This window comes from Ambystoma mexicanum, chromosome 4q (genome assembly GCF_040938575.1).
Source record: "Ambystoma mexicanum isolate Mex_15411 chromosome 4q, UKY_AmexF1_1, whole genome shotgun sequence".
In the NCBI taxonomy this organism is placed as follows: domain Eukaryota; kingdom Metazoa; phylum Chordata; class Amphibia; order Caudata; family Ambystomatidae; genus Ambystoma; species Ambystoma mexicanum.
The window spans coordinates 531,456,485-531,483,339 of NC_090928.1; the positions used below are offsets into that span (position 1 = coordinate 531,456,485).

A 26,855-nucleotide genomic window follows, 5' to 3' on the forward strand; every position below is an offset into this window, starting at 1 on the left:
TGAGATTAAGAGTCTCAAGCTCTACCGACTGAGCTAGCCAGGCTCCTTTGGATGCCTATAGTTTTCTTCCCTATCCCTGCACTGCCGTTTTCCACAGATAGGATGTATTTTTTTGGTCAAAAAGCACTACAATTTTAGTTGTTTTCGCCCAACGTGGGGCTCGAACCCACGACCCTGAGATTAAGAGACTCAAGCTCTACCGACTGAGCTAGCCGGGCTCCTTTGGATGCCTATAGTTTTCTTCCCTATCCCTGCACTGCCGCTTTCCACAGATAGGATGCTGTGTAATCATAGGCTCTGGTGGAGTTTGGAAAGAAAATACACATCAGCCAGAGGCAGAAATAGTCTAAGAAAGTATCAAACACAATTACCAGTCAATATCAGAACGCATTGAAGAATATCAGGAAATAGCCGATTAAACCTGTGTGGAAAAAAATCTTATTTGTGTTTTCTCCACTTTATTTTATAGTAAGATGATGCATACTTTTTCTTTTACAGTGAATACATTAAGGTATGGTATTGCCCCATTACACATCATCCAGACATGCATTCATACATTGCATGTTAACAATGAAAATATTGTAAAGAGACTTTCAATTTCTATTTTTTTGGTCAAAAAGCACTACAATTTTAGTTGTTTTCGCCCAACGTGGGGCTCGAACCCACGACCCTGAGATTAAGAGACTCAAGCTCTACCGACTGAGCTAGCTGGGCTCCTTTGGATGCCTATAGTTTTCTTCCCTATCCCTGCACTGCCGGTTTCCACAGATAGGATGCTGTGTAATCATAGGCTCTGGTGGAGTTTGGAAAGAAAATACACATCAGCCAGCGGCAGAAATAGTCTAAGAAAGTATCAAACACAATTACCAGTCAATATCAGAACGCATTGAAGAATATCAGGAAATAGCCGATTAAACCTGTGTGGAAAAAAGTCTTATTTGTGTTTTCTCCACTTTATTTTATAGTAAGATGATACATACTTTTTCTTTTACAGTGAATACATTAAGGTATGGTATTGCCCCATTACACATCATCCAGACATGCATTCATATATTGCATGTTAACAATGAAAATATTGCAAATATTGTAAAGAGACTTTCAATTTCTATTTTTTGGGTCAAAAAGCACTAAAATTTTAGTTGTTTTCGCCCAACGTGGGGCTCGAACCCACGACCCTGAGATTAAGAGTCTCATGTTCTACCGACTGAGCTAGCCGGGCTCCTTTGGATGCCTATAGTTTTCTTCCCTATCCCTGCACTGCCGTTTTCCACAGATAGGATGTATTTTTTTGGTCAAAAAGCACTACAATTTTAGTTGTTTTCGCCCAACGTGGGGCTCGAACCCACGACCCTGAGATTAAGAGACTCAAGCTCTACCGACTGAGCTAGCCGGGCTCCTTTGGATGCCTATAGTTTTCTTCCCTATCCCTGCACTGCCGGTTTCCACAGATAGGATGCTGTGTAATCATAGGCTCTGGTGGAGTTTGGAAAGAAAATACACATCAGCCAGAGGCAGAAATAGTCTAAGAAAGTATCAAACACAATTACCAGTCAATATCAGAACGCATTGAAGAATATCAGGAAATAGCCGATTAAACCTGTGTGGAAAAAAGTCTTATTTGTGTTTTCTCCACTTTATTTTATAGTAAGATGATGCATACTTTTTCTTTTACAGTGAATACATTAAGGTATGGTATTGCCCCATTACACATCATCCAGACATGCATTCATATATTGCATGTTAACAATGAAAATATTGCAAATATTGTAAAGAGACTTTCAATTTCTATTTTTTTGGTCAAAAAGCACTACAATTTTAGTTGTTTTCGCCCAACATGGGGCTCGAACCCACGACCCTGAGATTAAGAGTCTCATGCTCTACCAACTGAGCTAGCCGGGCTCCTTTGGATGCCTATAGTTTTCTTCCCTATCCCTGCACTGCCGTTTTCCACAGATAGGATGTATTTTTTTGGTCAAAAAGCACTACAATTTTAGTTGTTTTCGCCCAACGTGGGGCTCGAACCCACGACCCTGAGATTAAGAGACTCAAGCTCTACCGACTGAGCTAGCCGGGCTCCTTTGGATGCCTATAGTTTTCTTCCCTATCCCTGCACTGCCGGTTTCCACAGATAGGATGCTGTGTAATCATAGGCTCTGGTGGAGTTTGGAAAGAAAATACACATCAGCCAGAGGCAGAAATAGTCTAAGAAAGTATCAAACACAATTACCAGTCAATATCAGAACGCATTGAAGAATATCAGGAAATAGCCGATTAAACCTGTGTGGAAAAAAGTCTTATTTGTGTTTTCTCCACTTTATTTTATAGTAAGATGATGCATACTTTTTCTTTTACAGTGAATACATTAAGGTATGGTATTGCCCCATTACACATCATCCAGACATGCATTCATACATTGCATGTTAACAATGAAAATATTGCAAATATTGTAAAGAGACTTTCAATTTCTATTTTTTTGGTCAAAAAGCACTAAAATTTTAGGATGCTGTGTAATCATAGGCTCTGGTGGAGTTTGGAAAGAAAATACACATCAGCCAGAGGCAAAAATAGTCTAAGAAAGTATCAAACACAATTACCAGTCAATATCAGAACGCTTTGAAGAATATAAGGAAATAGCTGACTGAACCTGTGTGAAAGAAAGTCTTATTTGTGTTTTCTCCACTTTATTTTATAATAAGATGATACATACTTTTTATTTTACAGTGAATACATTAAGGTATGGTATTGCCCCATTACACATCATCCAGACATGCATTCATATATTGCATGTTAGCAATGAAAATATTGCAAATATTGTAAAGAGACTTTCAATTTCTATTTTTTTGGTCAAAAAGCACTACAATTTTAGTTGTTTTCGCCCAACGTGGGGCTCGAACCCACGACCCTGAGATTAAGAGTCTCATGCTCTACCAACTGAACTAGCCAGGCTCCTTTGGATGCCTATAGTTTTCTTCCCTATCCCTGCACTGCCGCTTTCCACAGATAGGATGCTGTGTAATCATAGGCTCTGGTGGAGTTTGGAAAGAAAATACACATCAGCCAGAGGCAGAAATAGTCTAAGAAAGTATCAAACACAATTACCAGTCAATATCAGAACGCATTGAAGAATATCAGGAAATAGCCGATTAAACCTGTGTGGAAAAAAGTCTTATTTGTGTTTTCTCCACTTTATTTTATAGTAAGATGATACATACTTTTTATTTTACAGTGAATACATTAAGGTATGGTATTGCCCCATTACACATCATCCAGACATGCATTCATATATTGCATGTTAACAATGAAAATATTGCAAATATTGTAAAGAGACTTTCAATTTCTATTTTTTTGGTCAAAAAGCACTACAATTTTAGTTGTTTTCGCCCAATGTGGGGCTCGAACCCACGACCCTGAGATTAAGAGTCTCAAGCTCTACCGACTGAACTAGCCAGGCTCCTTTGGATGCCTATAGTTTTCTTCCCTATCCCTGCACTGCCGCTTTCCACAGATAGGATGTATTTTTTTGGTCAAAAAGCACTACAATTTTAGTTGTTTTCGCCCAACGTGGGGCTCAAACCCACGACCCAGAGATTAAGAGTCTCATGCTCTACCGACTGAGCTAGCCGGGCTCCTTTGGATGCCTATAGTTTTCTTCCCTATCCCTGCACTGCCGTTTTCCACAGATAGGATGCTGTGTAATCATAGGCTCTGGTGGAGTTTGGAAAGAAAATACACATCAGCCAGAGGCAGAAATAGTCAAAGTATCAAACACAATTACCAGTCAATATCAGAACGCATTGAAGAATATCAGGAAATAGCCGATTAAACCTGTGTGGAAAAAAGTCTTATTTGTGTTTTCTCCACTTTATTTTATAGTAAGATGATACATACTTTTTCTTTTACAGTGAATACATTAAGGTATGGTATTGCCCCATTACACATCATCCAGACATGCATTCATATATTGCATGTTAACAATGAAAATATTGCAAATATTGTAAAGAGACTTTCAATTTCTATTTTTTTGGTCAAAAAGCACTAAAATTTTAGTTGTTTTCGCCCAACGTGGGGCTCGAACCCACGACCCTGAGATTAAGAGTCTCAAGCTCTACCGACTGAGCTAGCCAGGCTCCTTTGGATGCCTATAGTTTTCTTCCCTATCCCTGCACTGCCGTTTCCACAGATAGGATGTATTTTTTTGGTCAAAAAGCACTACAATTTTAGTTGTTTTCGCCCAACGTGGGGCTCGAACCCACGACCCTGAGATTAAGAGTCTCATGCTCTACCGACTGAGCTAGCCGGGCTCCTTTGGATGCTTATAGTTTTCTTCCCTATCCCTGCACTGCAGCTTTCCACAGATAGGATGCTGTGTAATCATAGGCTCTGGTGGAGTTTGGAAAGAAAATACACATCAGCCAGAGGCAGAAATAGTCTAAGAAAGTATCAAACACAATTACCAGTCAATATCAGAACGCTTTGAAGAATATAAGGAAATAGCTGACTGAACCTGTGTGAAAGAAAGTCTTATTTGTGTTTTCTCCACTTTATTTTATAATAAGATGATACATACTTTTTATTTTACAGTGAATACATTAAGGTATGGTATTGCCCCATTACACATCATCCAGACATGCATTCATATATTGCATGTTAACAATGAAAATATTGCAAATATTGTAAAGAGACTTTCAATTTCTATTTTTTTAGTCAAAAGCACTAAAATTTTAGTTGTTTTCGCCCAACGTGGGGCTCGAACCCACGACCCTGAGATTAAGAGTCTCAAGCTCTACCGACTGAGCTAGCCAGGCTCCTTTGGATGCCTATAGTTTTCTTCCCTATCCCTGCACTGCCGCTTTCCACAGATAGGATGCTGTGTAATCATAGGCTCTGGTGGAGTTTGGAAAGAAAATACACATCAGCCAGAGGCAGAAATAGTCTAAGAAAGTATCAAACACAATTACCAGTCAATATCAGAACGCATTGAAGAATATCAGGAAATAGCCGATTAAACCTGTGTGGAAAAAAGTCTTATTTGTGTTTTCTCCACTTTATTTTATAGTAAGATGATACATACTTTTTATTTTACAGTGAATACATTAAGGTATGGTATTGCCCCATTACACATCATCCAGACATGCATTCATATATTGCATGTTAACAATGAAAATATTGCAAATATTGTAAAGAGACTTTCAATTTCTATTTTTTTGGTCAAAAAGCACTACAATTTTAGTTGTTTTCGCCCAATGTGGGGCTCAAACCCACGACCCAGAGATTAAGAGTCTCAAGCTCTACCGACTGAACTAGCCAGGCTCCTTTGGATGCCTATAGTTTTCTTCCCTATCCCTGCACTGCCGCTTTCCACAGATAGGATGTATTTTTTTGGTCAAAAAGCACTACAATTTTAGTTGTTTTCGCCCAACGTGGGGCCCAAACCCACGACCCAGAGATTAAGAGTCTCATGCTCTACCGACTGAGCTAGCCGGGCTCCTTTGGATGCCTATAGTTTTCTTCCCTATCCCTGCACTGCCGTTTTCCACAGATAGGATGCTGTGTAATCATAGGCTCTGGTGGAGTTTGGAAAGAAAATACACATCAGCCAGAGGCAGAAATAGTCAAAGTATCAAACACAATTACCAGTCAATATCAGAACGCATTGAAGAATATCAGGAAATAGCCGATTAAACCTGTGTGGAAAAAAGTCTTATTTGTGTTTTCTCCACTTTATTTTATAGTAAAATGATACATACTTTTTCTTTTACAGTGAATACATTAAGGTATGGTATTGCCCCATTACACATCATCCAGACATGCATTCATATATTGCATGTTAACAATGAAAATATTGCAAATATTGTAAAGAGACTTTCAATTTCTATTTTTTTGGTCAAAAAGCACTAAAATTTTAGTTGTTTTCGCCCAACGTGGGGCTCGAACCCACGACCCTGAGATTAAGAGTCTCAAGCTCTACCGACTGAGCTAGCCAGGCTCCTTTGGATGCCTATAGTTTTCTTCCCTATCCCTGCACTGCCGTTTTCTACAGATAGGATGTATTTTTTTGGTCAAAAAGCACTACAATTTTAGTTGTTTTCGCCCAACGTGGGGCTCGAACTCACGACCCTGAGATTAAGAGTCTCATGCTCTACCGACTGAGCTAGCCGGGCTCCTTTGGATGCTTATAGTTTTCTTCCCTATCCCTGCACTGCCGCTTTCCACAGATAGGATGCTGTGTAATCATAGGCTATGGTGGAGTTTGGAAAGAAAATACACATCAGCCAGAGGCAGAAATAGTCTAAGAAAGTATCAATCACAATTACCAGTCAATATCAGAACGCTTTGAAGAATATAAGGAAATAGCTGACTGAACCTGTGTGAAAGAAAGTCTTATTTGTGTTTTCTCCACTTTATTTTATAATAAGATGATACATACTTTTTATTTTACAGTGAATACATTAAGGTATGGTATTGCCCCATTACACATCATCCAGACATGCATTCATATATTGCATGTTAACAATGAAAATATTGCAAATATTGTAAAGAGACTTTCAATTTCTATTTTTTTAGTCAAAAAGCACTAAAATTTTAGTTGTTTTCGCCCAACGTGGGGCTCGAACCCACGACCCTGAGATTAAGAGTCTCAAGCTCTACCGACTGAGCTAGCCAGGCTCCTTTGGATGCCTATAGTTTTCTTCCCTATCCCTGCACTGCCGTTTTCCACAGATAGGATGTATTTTTTTGGTCAAAAAGCACTACAATTTTAGTTGTTTTCGCCCAACGTGGGGCTCGAACCCACGACCCTGAGATTAAGAGTCTCATGCTCTACCGACTGAGCTAGCCGGGCTCCTTTGGATGCTTATAGTTTTCTTCCCTATCCCTGCACTGCCGCTTTCCACAGATAGGATGCTGTGTAATCATAGGCTCTGGTGGAGTTTGGAAATAAAATACACATCAGCCAGAGGCAGAAATAGTCTAAGAAAGTATCAAACACAATTACCAGTCAATATCAGAACGCATTGAAGAATATCAGGAAATAGCCGATTAAACCTGTGTGGAAAAAAGTCTTATTTGTGTTTTCTCCACTTTATTTTATAGTAAGATGATGCATACTTTTTCTTTTACAGTGAATACATTAAGGTATGGTATTGCCCCATTACACATCATCCAGACATGCATTCATATATTGCATGTTAACAATGAAAATATTGCAAATATTGTAAAGAGACTTTCAATTTCTATTTTTTTGGTCAAAAAGCACTACAATTTTAGTTGTTTTCGCCCAACATGGGGCTCGAACCCACGACCCTGAGATTAAGAGTCTCATGCTCTACCAACTGAGTGAGCCGGGCTACTTTGGATGCCTATAGTTTTCTTCCCTATCCCTGCACTGCCGTTTTCCGCAGATAGGATGCTGTGTAATCATAGGCTCTGGTGGAGTTTGGAAAGAAAATACACATCAGCCAGAGGCAGAAATAGTCAAAGTATCAAACACAATTACCAGTCAATATCAGAACGCATTGAAGAATATCAGGAAATAGCCGATTAAACCTGTGTGGAAAAAAGTCTTATTTGTGTTTTCTCCACTTTATTTTATAGTAAGATGATACATACTTTTTCTTTTACAGTGAATACATTAAGGTATGGTATTGCCCCATTACACACCATCCAGACATGCATTCATACATTGCATGTTAACAATGAAAATATTGCAAATATTGGAAAGAGACTTTCAATTTCTATTTTTTTGGTCAAAAAGCACTACAATTTTAGTTGTTTTCGCCCAACGTGGGGCTCGAACCCACGACCCTGAGATTAAGAGTCTCATGCTCTACCAACTGAACTAGCCAGGCTCCTTTGGATGCCTATAGTTTTCTTCCCTATCCCTGCACTGCCGCTTTCCACAGATAGGATGCTGTGTAATCATAGGCTCTGGTGGAGTTTGGAAAGAAAATACACATCAGCCAGAGGCAGAAATAGTCTAAGAAAGTATCAAACACAATTACCAGTCAATATCAGAACGCATTGAAGAATATCAGGAAATAGCCGATTAAACCTGTGTGGAAAAAAGTCTTATTTGTGTTTTCTCCACTTTATTTTATAGTAAGATGATACATACTTTTTATTTTACAGTGAATACATTAAGGTATGGTATTGCCCCATTACACATCATCCAGACATGCATTCATATATTGCATGTTAACAATGAAAATATTGCAAATATTGTAAAGAGACTTTCAATTTCTATTTTTTTGGTCAAAAAGCACTACAATTTTAGTTGTTTTCGCCCAATGTGGGGCTCGAACCCACGACCCTGAGATTAAGAGTCTCAAGCTCTACCGACTGAACTAGCCAGGCTCCTTTGGATGCCTATAGTTTTCTTCCCTATCCCTGCACTGCCGCTTTCCACAGATAGGATGTATTTTTTTGGTCAAAAAGCACTACAATTTTAGTTGTTTTCGCCCAACGTGGGGCTCGAACCCACGACCCTGAGATTAAGAGTCTCATGCTCTACCGACTGAGCTAGCCGGGCTCCTTTGGATGCCTATAGTTTTCTTCCCTATCCCTGCACTGCCGTTTTCCACAGATAGGATGCTGTGTAATCATAGGCTCTGGTGGAGTTTGGAAAGAAAATACACATCAGCCAGAGGCAGAAATAGTCAAAGTATCAAACACAATTACCAGTCAATATCAGAACGCATTGAAGAATATCAGGAAATAGCCGATTAAACCTGTGTGGAAAAAAGTCTTATTTGTGTTTTCTCCACTTTATTTTATAGTAAGATGATACATACTTTTTCTTTTACAGTGAATACATTAAGGTATGGTATTGCCCCATTACACATCATCCAGACATGCATTCATATATTGCATGTTAACAATGAAAATATTGCAAATATTGTAAAGAGACTTTCAATTTCTATTTTTTTGGTCAAAAAGCACTAAAATTTTAGTTGTTTTCGCCCAACGTGGGGCTCGAACTCACGACCCTGAGATTAAGAGTCTCAAGCTCTACCGACTGAGCTAGCCAGGCTCCTTTGGATGCCTATAGTTTTCTTCCCTATCCCTGCACTGCCGTTTTCCACAGATAGGATGTATTTTTTTGGTCAAAAAGCACTACAATTTTAGTTGTTTTCGCCCAACGTGGGGCTCGAACCCACGACCCTGAGATTAAGAGTCTCATGCTCTACCGACTGAGCTAGCCGGGCTCCTTTGGATGCTTATAGTTTTCTTCCCTATCCCTGCACTGCCGCTTTCCACAGATAGGATGCTGTGTAATCATAGGCTCTGGTGGAGTTTGGAAAGAAAATACACATCAGCCAGAGGCAGAAATAGTCTAAGAAAGTATCAAACACAATTACCAGTCAATATCAGAACGCTTTGAAGAATATAAGGAAATAGCTGACTGAACCTGTGTGAAAGAAAGTCTTATTTGTGTTTTCTCCACTTTATTTTATAATAAGATGATACATACTTTTTATTTTACAGTGAATACATTAAGGTATGGTATTGCCCCATTACACATCATCCAGACATGCATTCATATATTGCATGTTAACAATGAAAATATTGCAAATATTGTAAAGAGACTTTCAATTTCTATTTTTTTAGTCAAAAAGCACTAAAATTTTAGTTGTTTTCGCCCAACGTGGGGCTCGAACCCACGACCCTGAGATTAAGAGTCTCAAGCTCTACCGACTGAGCTAGCCAGGCTCCTTTGGATGCTTATAGTTTTCTTCCCTATCCCTGCACTGCCGTTTTCCACAGATAGGATGTATTTTTTTGGTCAAAAAGCACTACAATTTTAGTTGTTTTCGCCCAACGTGGGGCTCGAACCCACGACCCTGAGATTAAGAGTCTCACGCTCTACCGACTGAGCTAGCCGGGCTCCTTTGTATGCCTATAGTTTTCTTCCCTATCCCTGCACTGCCGCTTTCCACAGATAGGATGCTGTGTAATCATAGGCTCTGGTGGAGTTTGGAAAGAAAATACACATCAGCCAGAGGCAGAAATAGTCTAAGAAAGTATCAAACACAATTACCAGTCAATATCAGAACGCATTGAAGAATATCAGGAAATAGCCGATTAAACCTGTGTGGAAAAAAGTCTTATTTGTGTTTTCTCCACTTTATTTTATAGTAAGATGATGCATACTTTTTCTTTTACAGTGAATACATTAAGGTATGGTATTGCCCCATTACACATCATCCAGACATGCATTCATACATTGCATGTTAACAATGAAAATATTGCAAATATTGTAAAGAGACTTTCAATTTCTATTTTTTTGGTCAAAAAGCACTAAAATTTTAGGATGCTGTGTAATCATAGGCTCTGGTGGAGTTTGGAAAGAAAATACACATCAGCCAGAGGCAAAAATAGTCTAAGAAAGTATCAAACACAATTACCAGTCAATATCAGAACGCTTTGAAGAATATAAGGAAATAGCTGACTGAACCTGTGTGAAAGAAAGTCTTATTTGTGTTTTCTCCACTTTATTTTATAATAAGATGATACATACTTTTTATTTTACAGTGAATACATTAAGGTATGGTATTGCCCCATTACACATCATCCAGACATGCATTCATATATTGCATGTTAACAATGAAAATATTGCAAATATTGTAAAGAGACTTTCAATTTCTATTTTTTTGGTCAAAGAGCACTACAATTTTAGTTGTTTTCGCCCAATGTGGGGCTCGAACCCACGACCCTGAGAGTAAGAGTCTCGTGCTCTACCGACTGAGCTAGCCGGGCTCCTTTGGATGCCTATAGTTTTCTTCCCTATCCCTGCACTGCCGCTTTCCACAGATAGGATGCTGTGTAATCATAGGCTCTGGTGGAGTTTGGAAAGAAAATACACATCAGCCAGAGGCAGAAATAGTCTAAGAAAGTATCAAACACAATTACCAGTCAATATCAGAACGCTTTGAAGAATATAAGGAAATAGCTGACTGAACCTGTGTGGAAAAAAGTCTTATTTGTGTTTTCTCCACTTCATTTTATAGTAAGATGATACATACTTTTTCTTTTACAGTGAATACATTAAGGTATGGCATTGCCCCATTACACATCATCCAGACATGCATTCATATATTGCATGTTAACAATGAAAATATTGCAAATATTGTAAAGAGACTTTCAATTTCTATTTTTTTGGTCAAAAAGCACTAAAATTTTAGTTGTTTTCGCCCAACGTGGGGCTATAACCCACGACCCTGAGATTAAGAGTCTCATGCTCTACCGACTGAGCTAGCCAGGCTCCTTTGGATGCCTATAGTTTTCTTCCCTATCCCTGCACTGCCGTTTTCCATAGATAGGATGTATTTTTTTGGTCAAAAAGCACTACAATTTTAGTTGTTTTCGTCCAACGTGGGGCTCGAACCCACGACCCTGAGATTAAGAGTCTCATGCTCTACCGACTGAGCTAGCCAGGCTCCTTTGGATGCCTATAGTTTTCTTCCCTATCCCTGCACTGCCGTTTTCCACAGATAGGATGTATTTTTTTGGTCAAAAAGCACTACAATTTTAGTTGTTTTCGTCCAACGTGGGGCTCGGACCCACGACCCTGAGATTAAGAGTCTCATGCTCTACCGACTGAGCTAGCCGGGCTCCTTTGGATGCCTATAGTTTTCTTCCCTATCCCTGCACTGCCGTTTTCCATAGATAGGATGTATTTTTTTGGTCAAAAAGCACTACAATTTCAGTTGTTTTCGTCCAACGTGGGGCTCGAACCCACGACCCTGAGATTAAGAGTCTCATGCTCTACCGACTGAGCTAGCCAGGCTCCTTTGGATGCCTATAGTTTTCTTCCCTATCCCTGCACTGCCGTTTTCCACAGATAGGATGTATTTTTTTGGTCAAAAAGCACTACAATTTTAGTTGTTTTCGTCCAACGTGGGGCTCGGACCCACGACCCTGAGATTAAGAGTCTCATGCTCTACCGACTGAGCTAGCCGGGCTCCTTTGGATGCCTATAGTTTTCTTCCCTATCCCTGCACTGCCGTTTTCCACAGATAGGATGCTGTGTAATCATAGGCTCTGGTGGAGTTTGGAAAGAAAATACACATCAGCCAGAGGCAGAAATAGTCAAAGTATCAAACACAATTACCAGTCAATATCAGAACGCATTGAAGAATATCAGGAAATAGCCGATTAAACCTGTGTGGAAAAAAGTCTTATTTGTGTTTTCTTCACTTTATTTTATAGTAAGATGATGCATACTTTTTCTTTTACAGTGAATACATTAAGGTATGGTATTGCCCCATTACACATCATCCAGACATGCATTCATACATTGCATGTTAACAATGAAAATATTGCAAATATTGTAAAGAGACTTTCAATTTCTATTTTTTTGGTCAAAAAGCACTACAATTTTAGTTGTTTTCGCCCAATGTGGGGCTCAAACCCACGACCCTGAGAGTAAGAGTCTCATGCTCTACCGACTGAGCTAGCCGGGCTCCTTTGAATGTCTATAGTTTTCTTCCCTATCCCTGCACTGCCGTTTTCCACAGATAGGATGCTGTGTAATCATAGGCTCTGGTGGAGTTTGGAAAGAAAATACACATCAGCCAGAGGCAGAAATAATCTAAGAAAGTATCAAACACAATTACCAGTCAATATCAGAACGCATTGAAGAATATCAGGAAATAGCCGATTAAACCTGAGTGGAAAAAAGTCTTATTTGTGTTTTCTCCACTTTATTTTATAGTAAGATGATACATACTTTTTCTTTTACAGTGAATACATTAAGGTATGGTATTGCCCCATTACACATCATCCAGACATGCATTCATATATTGCATGTTAACAATGAAAATATTGCAAATATTGTAAAGAGAATTTCAATTTCTATTTTTTTGGTCAAAAAGCACTAAAATTTTAGTTGTTTTCGCCCAACGTGGGGCTCGAACCCACGACCCTGAGATTAAGAGTCTCAAGCTCTACCGACTGAGCTAGCCAGGCTCCTTTGGATGCCTATAGTTTTCTTCCCTATCCCTGCACTGCCGTTTTCCACAGATAGGATGTATTTTTTTGGTCAAAAAGCACTACAATTTTAGTTGTTTTCGCCCAACGTGGGGCTCGAACCCACGACCCTGAGATTAAGAGACTCAAGCTCTACCGACTGAGCTAGCCGGGCTCCTTTGGATGCCTATAGTTTTCTTCCCTATCCCTGCACTGCCGCTTTCCACAGATAGGATGCTGTGTAATCATAGGCTCTGGTGGAGTTTGGAAAGAAAATACACATCAGCCAGAGGCAGAAATAGTCTAAGAAAGTATCAAACACAATTACCAGTCAATATCAGAACGCATTGAAGAATATCAGGAAATAGCCGATTAAACCTGTGTGGAAAAAAATCTTATTTGTGTTTTCTCCACTTTATTTTATAGTAAGATGATGCATACTTTTTCTTTTACAGTGAATACATTAAGGTATGGTATTGCCCCATTACACATCATCCAGACATGCATTCATACATTGCATGTTAACAATGAAAATATTGTAAAGAGACTTTCAATTTCTATTTTTTTGGTCAAAAAGCACTACAATTTTAGTTGTTTTCGCCCAACGTGGGGCTCGAACCCACGACCCTGAGATTAAGAGACTCAAGCTCTACCGACTGAGCTAGCTGGGCTCCTTTGGATGCCTATAGTTTTCTTCCCTATCCCTGCACTGCCGGTTTCCACAGATAGGATGCTGTGTAATCATAGGCTCTGGTGGAGTTTGGAAAGAAAATACACATCAGCCAGCGGCAGAAATAGTCTAAGAAAGTATCAAACACAATTACCAGTCAATATCAGAACGCATTGAAGAATATCAGGAAATAGCCGATTAAACCTGTGTGGAAAAAAGTCTTATTTGTGTTTTCTCCACTTTATTTTATAGTAAGATGATACATACTTTTTCTTTTACAGTGAATACATTAAGGTATGGTATTGCCCCATTACACATCATCCAGACATGCATTCATATATTGCATGTTAACAATGAAAATATTGCAAATATTGTAAAGAGACTTTCAATTTCTATTTTTTGGGTCAAAAAGCACTAAAATTTTAGTTGTTTTCGCCCAACGTGGGGCTCGAACCCACGACCCTGAGATTAAGAGTCTCATGTTCTACCGACTGAGCTAGCCGGGCTCCTTTGGATGCCTATAGTTTTCTTCCCTATCCCTGCACTGCCGTTTTCCACAGATAGGATGTATTTTTTTGGTCAAAAAGCACTACAATTTTAGTTGTTTTCGCCCAACGTGGGGCTCGAACCCACGACCCTGAGATTAAGAGACTCAAGCTCTACCGACTGAGCTAGCCGGGCTCCTTTGGATGCCTATAGTTTTCTTCCCTATCCCTGCACTGCCGGTTTCCACAGATAGGATGCTGTGTAATCATAGGCTCTGGTGGAGTTTGGAAAGAAAATACACATCAGCCAGAGGCAGAAATAGTCTAAGAAAGTATCAAACACAATTACCAGTCAATATCAGAACGCATTGAAGAATATCAGGAAATAGCCGATTAAACCTGTGTGGAAAAAAGTCTTATTTGTGTTTTCTCCACTTTATTTTATAGTAAGATGATGCATACTTTTTCTTTTACAGTGAATACATTAAGGTATGGTATTGCCCCATTACACATCATCCAGACATGCATTCATATATTGCATGTTAACAATGAAAATATTGCAAATATTGTAAAGAGACTTTCAATTTCTATTTTTTTGGTCAAAAAGCACTACAATTTTAGTTGTTTTCGCCCAACATGGGGCTCGAACCCACGACCCTGAGATTAAGAGTCTCATGCTCTACCAACTGAGCTAGCCGGGCTCCTTTGGATGCCTATAGTTTTCTTCCCTATCCCTGCACTGCCGTTTTCCACAGATAGGATGCTGTGTAATCATAGGCTCTGGTGGAGTTTGGAAAGAAAATACACATCAGCCAGAGGCAGAAATAGTCTAAGAAAGTATCAAACACAATTACCAGTCAATATCAGAACGCATTGAAGAATATCAGGAAATAGCCGATTAAACCTGTGTGGAAAAAAGTCTTATTTGTGTTTTCTCCACTTTATTTTATAGTAAGATGATGCATACTTTTTCTTTTACAGTGAATACATTAAGGTATGGTATTGCCCCATTACACATCATCCAGACATGCATTCATACATTGCATGTTAACAATGAAAATATTGCAAATATTGTAAAGAGACTTTCAATTTCTATTTTTTTGGTCAAAAAGCACTAAAATTTTAGGATGCTGTGTAATCATAGGCTCTGGTGGAGTTTGGAAAGAAAATACACATCAGCCAGAGGCAAAAATAGTCTAAGAAAGTATCAAACACAATTACCAGTCAATATCAGAACGCTTTGAAGAATATAAGGAAATAGCTGACTGAACCTGTGTGAAAGAAAGTCTTATTTGTGTTTTATCCACTTTATTTTATAATAAGATGATACATACTTTTTATTTTACAGTGAATACATTAAGGTATGGTATTGCCCCATTACACATCATCCAGACATGCATTCATATATTGCGTGTTAACAATGAAAATATTGCAAATATTGTAAAGAGACTTTCAATTTCTATTTTTTTGGTCAAAAAGCACAATTTTAGTTGTTTTCGCCCAATGTGGGGCTCGAACCCACGACCCTGAGATTAAGAGTCTCAAGCTCTACCGACTGAACTAGCCAGGCTCCTTTGGATGCCTATAGTTTTCTTCCCTATCCCTGCACTGCCGCTTTCCACAGATAGGATGTATTTTTTTGGTCAAAAAGCACTATAATTTTAGTTGTTTTCGCCCAACGTGGGGCTCGAACCCACGACCCTGAGATTAAGAGTCTCATGCTCTACCGACTGAGCTAGCTGGGCTCCTTTGGATGCCTCTAGTTTTCTTCCCTATCCCTGCACTGCCGTTTTCCACAGATAGGATGCTGTGTAATCATAGGCTCTGGTGGAGTTTGGAAAGAAAATACACATCAGCCAGAGGCAGAAATAGTCTAAGAAAGTATCAAACACAATTACCAGTCAATATCAGAACGCTTTGAAGAATATAAGGAAATAGCTGACTGAACCTGTGTGAAAGAAAGTCTTATTTGTGTTTTCTCCACTTTATTTTTAAAATTATCCACAGATAGGATGTATTTTTTTGGTCAAAAAGCACTACAATTTTAGTTGTTTTCACCCAACGTGGGGCTCGAACCCACGACCCTGAGATTAAGAGTCTCATGCTCTACCGACTGAGCTAGCCGGGCTCCTTTGTATGCCTATAGTTTTCTTCCCTATCCCTGCACTGCCGCTTTCCACAGATAGGATGCTGTGTAATCATAGGCTCTGGTGGAGTTTGGAAAGAAAATACACATCAGCCAGAGGCAGAAATAGTCTAAGAAAGTATCAAACACAATTACCAGTCAATATCAGAACGCATTGAAGAATATCAGGAAATAGCCGATTAAACCTGTGTGGAAAAAAGTCTTATTTGTGTTTTCTCCACTTTATTTTATAGTAAAATGATGCATACTTTTTCTTTTACAGTGAATACATTAAGGTATGGTATTGCCCCATTACACATCATCCAGACATGCATTCATACATTGCATGTTAACAATGAAAATATTGCAAATATTGTAAAGAGACTTTCAATTTCTATTTTTTTGGTCAAAAAGCACTAAAATTTTAGGATGCTGTGTAATCATAGGCTCTGGTGGAGTTTGGAAAGAAAATACACATCAGCCAGAGGCAAAAATAGTATAAGAAAGTATCAAACACAATTACCAGTCAATATCAGAACGCTTTGAAGAATATAAGGAAATAGCTGACTGAACCTGTGTGGAAAAAAGACATGTATCAAAGAAAGTATCAAACATAATTACCAGTCAATATGAGAACGCTTTGAAGAATATAAGGAAATAGCTGACTGAACCTGTGTGAAAAAAAGTCTTATTTGTGTTTTCTCCACTTTATTTTATAATAAGATGATACATACTTTTTATTTTACAGTGAATACATTAAGGTATGGTATTGCCCCATTACACATCATCCAGACATGCATTCATATATTGCATGTTAACAATGAAAATATTGCAAATATTGTAAAGAGACTTTCAATTTCTATTTTTTTAGTCAAAAAGCACTAAAATTTTAGTTGTTTTCGCCCAACGTGGGGCTCGAACCCACGACCCTGAGATTAAGAGTCTCATGTTCTACCGACTGAGCTAGCCGGGCTCCTTTGGATGCCTATAGTTTTCTTCCCTATCCCTGCACTGCCGTTTTCCACAGATAGGATGTATTTTTTTGGTCAAAAAGCACTACAATTTTAGTTGTTTTCGCCCAACGTGGGGCTCGAACCCACGACCCTGAGATTAAGAGACTCAAGCTCTACCGACTGAGCTAGCCGGGCTCCTTTGGATGCCTATAGTTTTCTTCCCTATCCCTGCACTGCCGCTTTCCACAGATAGGATGCTGTGTAATCATAGGCTCTGGTGGAGTTTGGAAAGAAAATACACATCAGCCAGAGGCAGAAATAGTCTAAGAAAGTATCAAACACAATTACCAGTCAATATCAGAACGCATTGAAGAATATCAGGAAATAGCCGATTAAACCTGTGTGGAAAAAAGTCTTATTTGTGTTTTCTCCACTTTATTTTATAGTAAGATGATACATACTTTTTCTTTTACAGTGAATACATTAAGGTATGGTATTGCCCCATTACACATCATCCAGACATGCATTCATATATTGCATGTTAACAATGAAAATATTGCAAATATTGTAAAGAGACTTTCAATTTCTATTTTTTTGGTCAAAAAGCACTAAAATTTTAGTTGTTTTCGCCCAACGTGGGGCTCGAACCCACGACCCTGAGATTAAGAGTCTCAAGCTCTACCGACTGAGCTAGCCAGGCTCCTTTGGATGCCTATAGTTTTCTTCCCTATCCCTGCACTGCCGTTTCCACAGATAGGATGTATTTTTTTGGTCAAAAAGCACTACAATTTTAGTTGTTTTCGCCCAACGTGGGGCTCGAACCCACGACCCTGAGATTAAGAGTCTCATGCTCTACCGACTGAGCTAGCCGGGCTCCTTTGGATGCTTATAGTTTTCTTCCCTATCCCTGCACTGCAGCTTTCCACAGATAGGATGCTGTGTAATCATAGGCTCTGGTGGAGTTTGGAAAGAAAATACACATCAGCCAGAGGCAGAAATAGTCTAAGAAAGTATCAAACACAATTACCAGTCAATATCAGAACGCTTTGAAGAATATAAGGAAATAGCTGACTGAACCTGTGTGAAAGAAAGTCTTATTTGTGTTTTCTCCACTTTATTTTATAATAAGATGATACATACTTTTTATTTTACAGTGAATACATTAAGGTATGGTATTGCCCCATTACACATCATCCAGACATGCATTCATATATTGCATGTTAACAATGAAAATATTGCAAATATTGTAAAGAGACTTTCAATTTCTATTTTTTTAGTCAAAAGCACTAAAATTTTAGTTGTTTTCGCCCAACGTGGGGCTCGAACCCACGACCCTGAGATTAAGAGTCTCAAGCTCTACCGACTGAGCTAGCCAGGCTCCTTTGGATGCCTATAGTTTTCTTCCCTATCCCTGCACTGCCGCTTTCCACAGATAGGATGCTGTGTAATCATAGGCTCTGGTGGAGTTTGGAAAGAAAATACACATCAGCCAGAGGCAGAAATAGTCTAAGAAAGTATCAAACACAATTACCAGTCAATATCAGAACGCATTGAAGAATATCAGGAAATAGCCGATTAAACCTGTGTGGAAAAAAGTCTTATTTGTGTTTTCTCCACTTTATTTTATAGTAAGATGATACATACTTTTTATTTTACAGTGAATACATTAAGGTATGGTATTGCCCCATTACACATCATCCAGACATGCATTCATATATTGCATGTTAACAATGAAAATATTGCAAATATTGTAAAGAGACTTTCAATTTCTATTTTTTTGGTCAAAAAGCACTACAATTTTAGTTGTTTTCGCCCAATGTGGGGCTCAAACCCACGACCCAGAGATTAAGAGTCTCAAGCTCTACCGACTGAACTAGCCAGGCTCCTTTGGATGCCTATAGTTTTCTTCCCTATCCCTGCACTGCCGCTTTCCACAGATAGGATGTATTTTTTTGGTCAAAAAGCACTACAATTTTAGTTGTTTTCGCCCAACGTGGGGCCCAAACCCACGACCCAGAGATTAAGAGTCTCATGCTCTACCGACTGAGCTAGCCGGGCTCCTTTGGATGCCTATAGTTTTCTTCCCTATCCCTGCACTGCCGTTTTCCACAGATAGGATGCTGTGTAATCATAGGCTCTGGTGGAGTTTGGAAAGAAAATACACATCAGCCAGAGGCAGAAATAGTCAAAGTATCAAACACAATTACCAGTCAATATCAGAACGCATTGAAGAATATCAGGAAATAGCCGATTAAACCTGTGTGGAAAAAAGTCTTATTTGTGTTTTCTCCACTTTATTTTATAGTAAAATGATACATACTTTTTCTTTTACAGTGAATACATTAAGGTATGGTATTGCCCCATTACACATCATCCAGACATGCATTCATATATTGCATGTTAACAATGAAAATATTGCAAATATTGTAAAGAGACTTTCAATTTCTATTTTTTTGGTCAAAAAGCACTAAAATTTTAGTTGTTTTCGCCCAACGTGGGGCTCGAACCCACGACCCTGAGATTAAGAGTCTCAAGCTCTACCGACTGAGCTAGCCAGGCTCCTTTGGATGCCTATAGTTTTCTTCCCTATCCCTGCACTGCCGTTTTCTACAGATAGGATGTATTTTTTTGGTCAAAAAGCACTACAATTTTAGTTGTTTTCGCCCAACGTGGGGCTCGAACTCACGACCCTGAGATTAAGAGTCTCATGCTCTACCGACTGAGCTAGCCGGGCTCCTTTGGATGCTTATAGTTTTCTTCCCTATCCCTGCACTGCCGCTTTCCACAGATAGGATGCTGTGTAATCATAGGCTATGGTGGAGTTTGGAAAGAAAATACACATCAGCCAGAGGCAGAAATAGTCTAAGAAAGTATCAATCACAATTACCAGTCAATATCAGAACGCTTTGAAGAATATAAGGAAATAGCTGACTGAACCTGTGTGAAAGAAAGTCTTATTTGTGTTTTCTCCACTTTATTTTATAATAAGATGATACATACTTTTTATTTTACAGTGAATACATTAAGGTATGGTATTGCCCCATTACACATCATCCAGACATGCATTCATATATTGCATGTTAACAATGAAAATATTGCAAATATTGTAAAGAGACTTTCAATTTCTATTTTTTTAGTCAAAAAGCACTAAAATTTTAGTTGTTTTCGCCCAACGTGGGGCTCGAACCCACGACCCTGAGATTAAGAGTCTCAAGCTCTACCGACTGAGCTAGCCAGGCTCCTTTGGATGCCTATAGTTTTCTTCCCTATCCCTGCACTGCCGTTTTCCACAGATAGGATGTATTTTTTTGGTCAAAAAGCACTACAATTTTAGTTGTTTTCGCCCAACGTGGGGCTCGAACCCACGACCCTGAGATTAAGAGTCTCATGCTCTACCGACTGAGCTAGCCGGGCTCCTTTGGATGCTTATAGTTTTCTTCCCTATCCCTGCACTGCCGCTTTCCACAGATAGGATGCTGTGTAATCATAGGCTCTGGTGGAGTTTGGAAATAAAATACACATCAGCCAGAGGCAGAAATAGTCTAAGAAAGTATCAAACACAATTACCAGTCAATATCAGAACGCATTGAAGAATATCAGGAAATAGCCGATTAAACCTGTGTGGAAAAAAGTCTTATTTGTGTTTTCTCCACTTTATTTTATAGTAAGATGATGCATACTTTTTCTTTTACAGTGAATACATTAAGGTATGGTATTGCCCCATTACACATCATCCAGACATGCATTCATATATTGCATGTTAACAATGAAAATATTGCAAATATTGTAAAGAGACTTTCAATTTCTATTTTTTTGGTCAAAAAGCACTACAATTTTAGTTGTTTTCGCCCAACATGGGGCTCGAACCCACGACCCTGAGATTAAGAGTCTCATGCTCTACCAACTGAGTGAGCCGGGCTACTTTGGATGCCTATAGTTTTCTTCCCTATCCCTGCACTGCCGTTTTCCGCAGATAGGATGCTGTGTAATCATAGGCTCTGGTGGAGTTTGGAAAGAAAATACACATCAGCCAGAGGCAGAAATAGTCAAAGTATCAAACACAATTACCAGTCAATATCAGAACGCATTGAAGAATATCAGGAAATAGCCGATTAAACCTGTGTGGAAAAAAGTCTTATTTGTGTTTTCTCCACTTTATTTTATAGTAAGATGATACATACTTTTTCTTTTACAGTGAATACATTAAGGTATGGTATTGCCCCATTACACACCATCCAGACATGCATTCATACATTGCATGTTAACAATGAAAATATTGCAAATATTGGAAAGAGACTTTCAATTTCTATTTTTTTGGTCAAAAAGCACTACAATTTTAGTTGTTTTCGCCCAACGTGGGGCTCGAACCCACGACCCTGAGATTAAGAGTCTCATGCTCTACCAACTGAACTAGCCAGGCTCCTTTGGATGCCTATAGTTTTCTTCCCTATCCCTGCACTGCCGCTTTCCACAGATAGGATGCTGTGTAATCATAGGCTCTGGTGGAGTTTGGAAAGAAAATACACATCAGCCAGAGGCAGAAATAGTCTAAGAAAGTATCAAACACAATTACCAGTCAATATCAGAACGCATTGAAGAATATCAGGAAATAGCCGATTAAACCTGTGTGGAAAAAAGTCTTATTTGTGTTTTCTCCACTTTATTTTATAGTAAGATGATACATACTTTTTATTTTACAGTGAATACATTAAGGTATGGTATTGCCCCATTACACATCATCCAGACATGCATTCATATATTGCATGTTAACAATGAAAATATTGCAAATATTGTAAAGAGACTTTCAATTTCTATTTTTTTGGTCAAAAAGCACTACAATTTTAGTTGTTTTCGCCCAATGTGGGGCTCGAACCCACGACCCTGAGATTAAGAGTCTCAAGCTCTACCGACTGAACTAGCCAGGCTCCTTTGGATGCCTATAGTTTTCTTCCCTATCCCTGCACTGCCGCTTTCCACAGATAGGATGTATTTTTTTGGTCAAAAAGCACTACAATTTTAGTTGTTTTCGCCCAACGTGGGGCTCGAACCCACGACCCTGAGATTAAGAGTCTCATGCTCTACCGACTGAGCTAGCCGGGCTCCTTTGGATGCCTATAGTTTTCTTCCCTATCCCTGCACTGCCGTTTTCCACAGATAGGATGCTGTGTAATCATAGGCTCTGGTGGAGTTTGGAAAGAAAATACACATCAGCCAGAGGCAGAAATAGTCAAAGTATCAAACACAATTACCAGTCAATATCAGAACGCATTGAAGAATATCAGGAAATAGCCGATTAAACCTGTGTGGAAAAAAGTCTTATTTGTGTTTTCTCCACTTTATTTTATAGTAAGATGATACATACTTTTTCTTTTACAGTGAATACATTAAGGTATGGTATTGCCCCATTACACATCATCCAGACATGCATTCATATATTGCATGTTAACAATGAAAATATTGCAAATATTGTAAAGAGACTTTCAATTTCTATTTTTTTGGTCAAAAAGCACTAAAATTTTAGTTGTTTTCGCCCAACGTGGGGCTCGAACTCACGACCCTGAGATTAAGAGTCTCAAGCTCTACCGACTGAGCTAGCCAGGCTCCTTTGGATGCCTATAGTTTTCTTCCCTATCCCTGCACTGCCGTTTTCCACAGATAGGATGTATTTTTTTGGTCAAAAAGCACTACAATTTTAGTTGTTTTCGCCCAACGTGGGGCTCGAACCCACGACCCTGAGATTAAGAGTCTCATGCTCTACCGACTGAGCTAGCCGGGCTCCTTTGGATGCTTATAGTTTTCTTCCCTATCCCTGCACTGCCGCTTTCCACAGATAGGATGCTGTGTAATCATAGGCTCTGGTGGAGTTTGGAAAGAAAATACACATCAGCCAGAGGCAGAAATAGTCTAAGAAAGTATCAAACACAATTACCAGTCAATATCAGAACGCTTTGAAGAATATAAGGAAATAGCTGACTGAACCTGTGTGAAAGAAAGTCTTATTTGTGTTTTCTCCACTTTATTTTATAATAAGATGATACATACTTTTTATTTTACAGTGAATACATTAAGGTATGGTATTGCCCCATTACACATCATCCAGACATGCATTCATATATTGCATGTTAACAATGAAAATATTGCAAATATTGTAAAGAGACTTTCAATTTCTATTTTTTTAGTCAAAAAGCACTAAAATTTTAGTTGTTTTCGCCCAACGTGGGGCTCGAACCCACGACCCTGAGATTAAGAGTCTCAAGCTCTACCGACTGAGCTAGCCAGGCTCCTTTGGATGCTTATAGTTTTCTTCCCTATCCCTGCACTGCCGTTTTCCACAGATAGGATGTATTTTTTTGGTCAAAAAGCACTACAATTTTAGTTGTTTTCGCCCAACGTGGGGCTCGAACCCACGACCCTGAGATTAAGAGTCTCACGCTCTACCGACTGAGCTAGCCGGGCTCCTTTGTATGCCTATAGTTTTCTTCCCTATCCCTGCACTGCCGCTTTCCACAGATAGGATGCTGTGTAATCATAGGCTCTGGTGGAGTTTGGAAAGAAAATACACATCAGCCAGAGGCAGAAATAGTCTAAGAAAGTATCAAACACAATTACCAGTCAATATCAGAACGCATTGAAGAATATCAGGAAATAGCCGATTAAACCTGTGTGGAAAAAAGTCTTATTTGTGTTTTCTCCACTTTATTTTATAGTAAGATGATGCATACTTTTTCTTTTACAGTGAATACATTAAGGTATGGTATTGCCCCATTACACATCATCCAGACATGCATTCATACATTGCATGTTAACAATGAAAATATTGCAAATATTGTAAAGAGACTTTCAATTTCTATTTTTTTGGTCAAAAAGCACTAAAATTTTAGGATGCTGTGTAATCATAGGCTCTGGTGGAGTTTGGAAAGAAAATACACATCAGCCAGAGGCAAAAATAGTCTAAGAAAGTATCAAACACAATTACCAGTCAATATCAGAACGCTTTGAAGAATATAAGGAAATAGCTGACTGAACCTGTGTGAAAGAAAGTCTTATTTGTGTTTTCTCCACTTTATTTTATAATAAGATGATACATACTTTTTATTTTACAGTGAATACATTAAGGTATGGTATTGCCCCATTACACATCATCCAGACATGCATTCATATATTGCATGTTAACAATGAAAATATTGCAAATATTGTAAAGAGACTTTCAATTTCTATTTTTTTGGTCAAAGAGCACTACAATTTTAGTTGTTTTCGCCCAATGTGGGGCTCGAACCCACGACCCTGAGAGTAAGAGTCTCGTGCTCTACCGACTGAGCTAGCCGGGCTCCTTTGGATGCCTATAGTTTTCTTCCCTATCCCTGCACTGCCGCTTTCCACAGATAGGATGCTGTGTAATCATAGGCTCTGGTGGAGTTTGGAAAGAAAATACACATCAGCCAGAGGCAGAAATAGTCTAAGAAAGTATCAAACACAATTACCAGTCAATATCAGAACGCTTTGAAGAATATAAGGAAATAGCTGACTGAACCTGTGTGGAAAAAAGTCTTATTTGTGTTTTCTCCACTTCATTTTATAGTAAGATGATACATACTTTTTCTTTTACAGTGAATACATTAAGGTATGGCATTGCCCCATTACACATCATCCAGACATGCATTCATATATTGCATGTTAACAATGAAAATATTGCAAATATTGTAAAGAGACTTTCAATTTCTATTTTTTTGGTCAAAAAGCACTAAAATTTTAGTTGTTTTCGCCCAACGTGGGGCTATAACCCACGACCCTGAGATTAAGAGTCTCATGCTCTACCGACTGAGCTAGCCAGGCTCCTTTGGATGCCTATAGTTTTCTTCCCTATCCCTGCACTGCCGTTTTCCATAGATAGGATGTATTTTTTTGGTCAAAAAGCACTACAATTTTAGTTGTTTTCGTCCAACGTGGGGCTCGAACCCACGACCCTGAGATTAAGAGTCTCATGCTCTACCGACTGAGCTAGCCAGGCTCCTTTGGATGCCTATAGTTTTCTTCCCTATCCCTGCACTGCCGTTTTCCACAGATAGGATGTATTTTTTTGGTCAAAAAGCACTACAATTTTAGTTGTTTTCGTCCAACGTGGGGCTCGGACCCACGACCCTGAGATTAAGAGTCTCATGCTCTACCGACTGAGCTAGCCGGGCTCCTTTGGATGCCTATAGTTTTCTTCCCTATCCCTGCACTGCCGTTTTCCATAGATAGGATGTATTTTTTTGGTCAAAAAGCACTACAATTTCAGTTGTTTTCGTCCAACGTGGGGCTCGAACCCACGACCCTGAGATTAAGAGTCTCATGCTCTACCGACTGAGCTAGCCAGGCTCCTTTGGATGCCTATAGTTTTCTTCCCTATCCCTGCACTGCCGTTTTCCACAGATAGGATGTATTTTTTTGGTCAAAAAGCACTACAATTTTAGTTGTTTTCGTCCAACGTGGGGCTCGGACCCACGACCCTGAGATTAAGAGTCTCATGCTCTACCGACTGAGCTAGCCGGGCTCCTTTGGATGCCTATAGTTTTCTTCCCTATCCCTGCACTGCCGTTTTCCACAGATAGGATGCTGTGTAATCATAGGCTCTGGTGGAGTTTGGAAAGAAAATACACATCAGCCAGAGGCAGAAATAGTCAAAGTATCAAACACAATTACCAGTCAATATCAGAACGCATTGAAGAATATCAGGAAATAGCCGATTAAACCTGTGTGGAAAAAAGTCTTATTTGTGTTTTCTTCACTTTATTTTATAGTAAGATGATGCATACTTTTTCTTTTACAGTGAATACATTAAGGTATGGTATTGCCCCATTACACATCATCCAGACATGCATTCATACATTGCATGTTAACAATGAAAATATTGCAAATATTGTAAAGAGACTTTCAATTTCTATTTTTTTGGTCAAAAAGCACTACAATTTTAGTTGTTTTCGCCCAATGTGGGGCTCAAACCCACGACCCTGAGAGTAAGAGTCTCATGCTCTACCGACTGAGCTAGCCGGGCTCCTTTGAATGTCTATAGTTTTCTTCCCTATCCCTGCACTGCCGTTTTCCACAGATAGGATGCTGTGTAATCATAGGCTCTGGTGGAGTTTGGAAAGAAAATACACATCAGCCAGAGGCAGAAATAATCTAAGAAAGTATCAAACACAATTACCAGTCAATATCAGAACGCATTGAAGAATATCAGGAAATAGCCGATTAAACCTGAGTGGAAAAAAGTCTTATTTGTGTTTTCTCCACTTTATTTTATAGTAAGATGATACATACTTTTTCTTTTACAGTGAATACATTAAGGTATGGTATTGCCCCATTACACATCATCCAGACATGCATTCATATATTGCATGTTAACAATGAAAATATTGCAAATATTGTAAAGAGAATTTCAATTTCTATTTTTTTGGTCAAAAAGCACTAAAATTTTAGTTGTTTTCGCCCAACGTGGGGCTCGAACCCACGACCCTGAGATTAAGAGTCTCAAGCTCTACCGACTGAGCTAGCCAGGCTCCTTTGGATGCCTATAGTTTTCTTCCCTATCCCTGCACTGCCGTTTTCCACAGATAGGATGTATTTTTTTGGTCAAAAAGCACTACAATTTTAGTTGTTTTCGCCCAACGTGGGGC

General features: G+C 39.0%; 3 non-coding genes across 3 annotated transcripts; all 3 read right to left on the reverse strand.

Moving 5' to 3' along the window:
* Positions 1-9,810: 9,810 nt before the first annotated feature.
* TRNAK-CUU (transfer RNA lysine (anticodon CUU)) lies at positions 9,811-9,883 on the reverse strand. Its single transcript has one exon. It is a non-coding gene; the product is annotated as a tRNA-Lys (tRNA).
* Positions 9,884-15,793: 5,910 nt separating this feature from the next.
* TRNAK-CUU (transfer RNA lysine (anticodon CUU)) lies at positions 15,794-15,866 on the reverse strand. The gene has a single exon. It is a non-coding gene; the product is annotated as a tRNA-Lys (tRNA).
* A 7,716-nt stretch (positions 15,867-23,582) lies between these two features.
* TRNAK-CUU (transfer RNA lysine (anticodon CUU)) lies at positions 23,583-23,655 on the reverse strand. Its single transcript has one exon. It is a non-coding gene; the product is annotated as a tRNA-Lys (tRNA).
* Between the last annotated feature and the right edge of the window lie 3,200 nt (positions 23,656-26,855).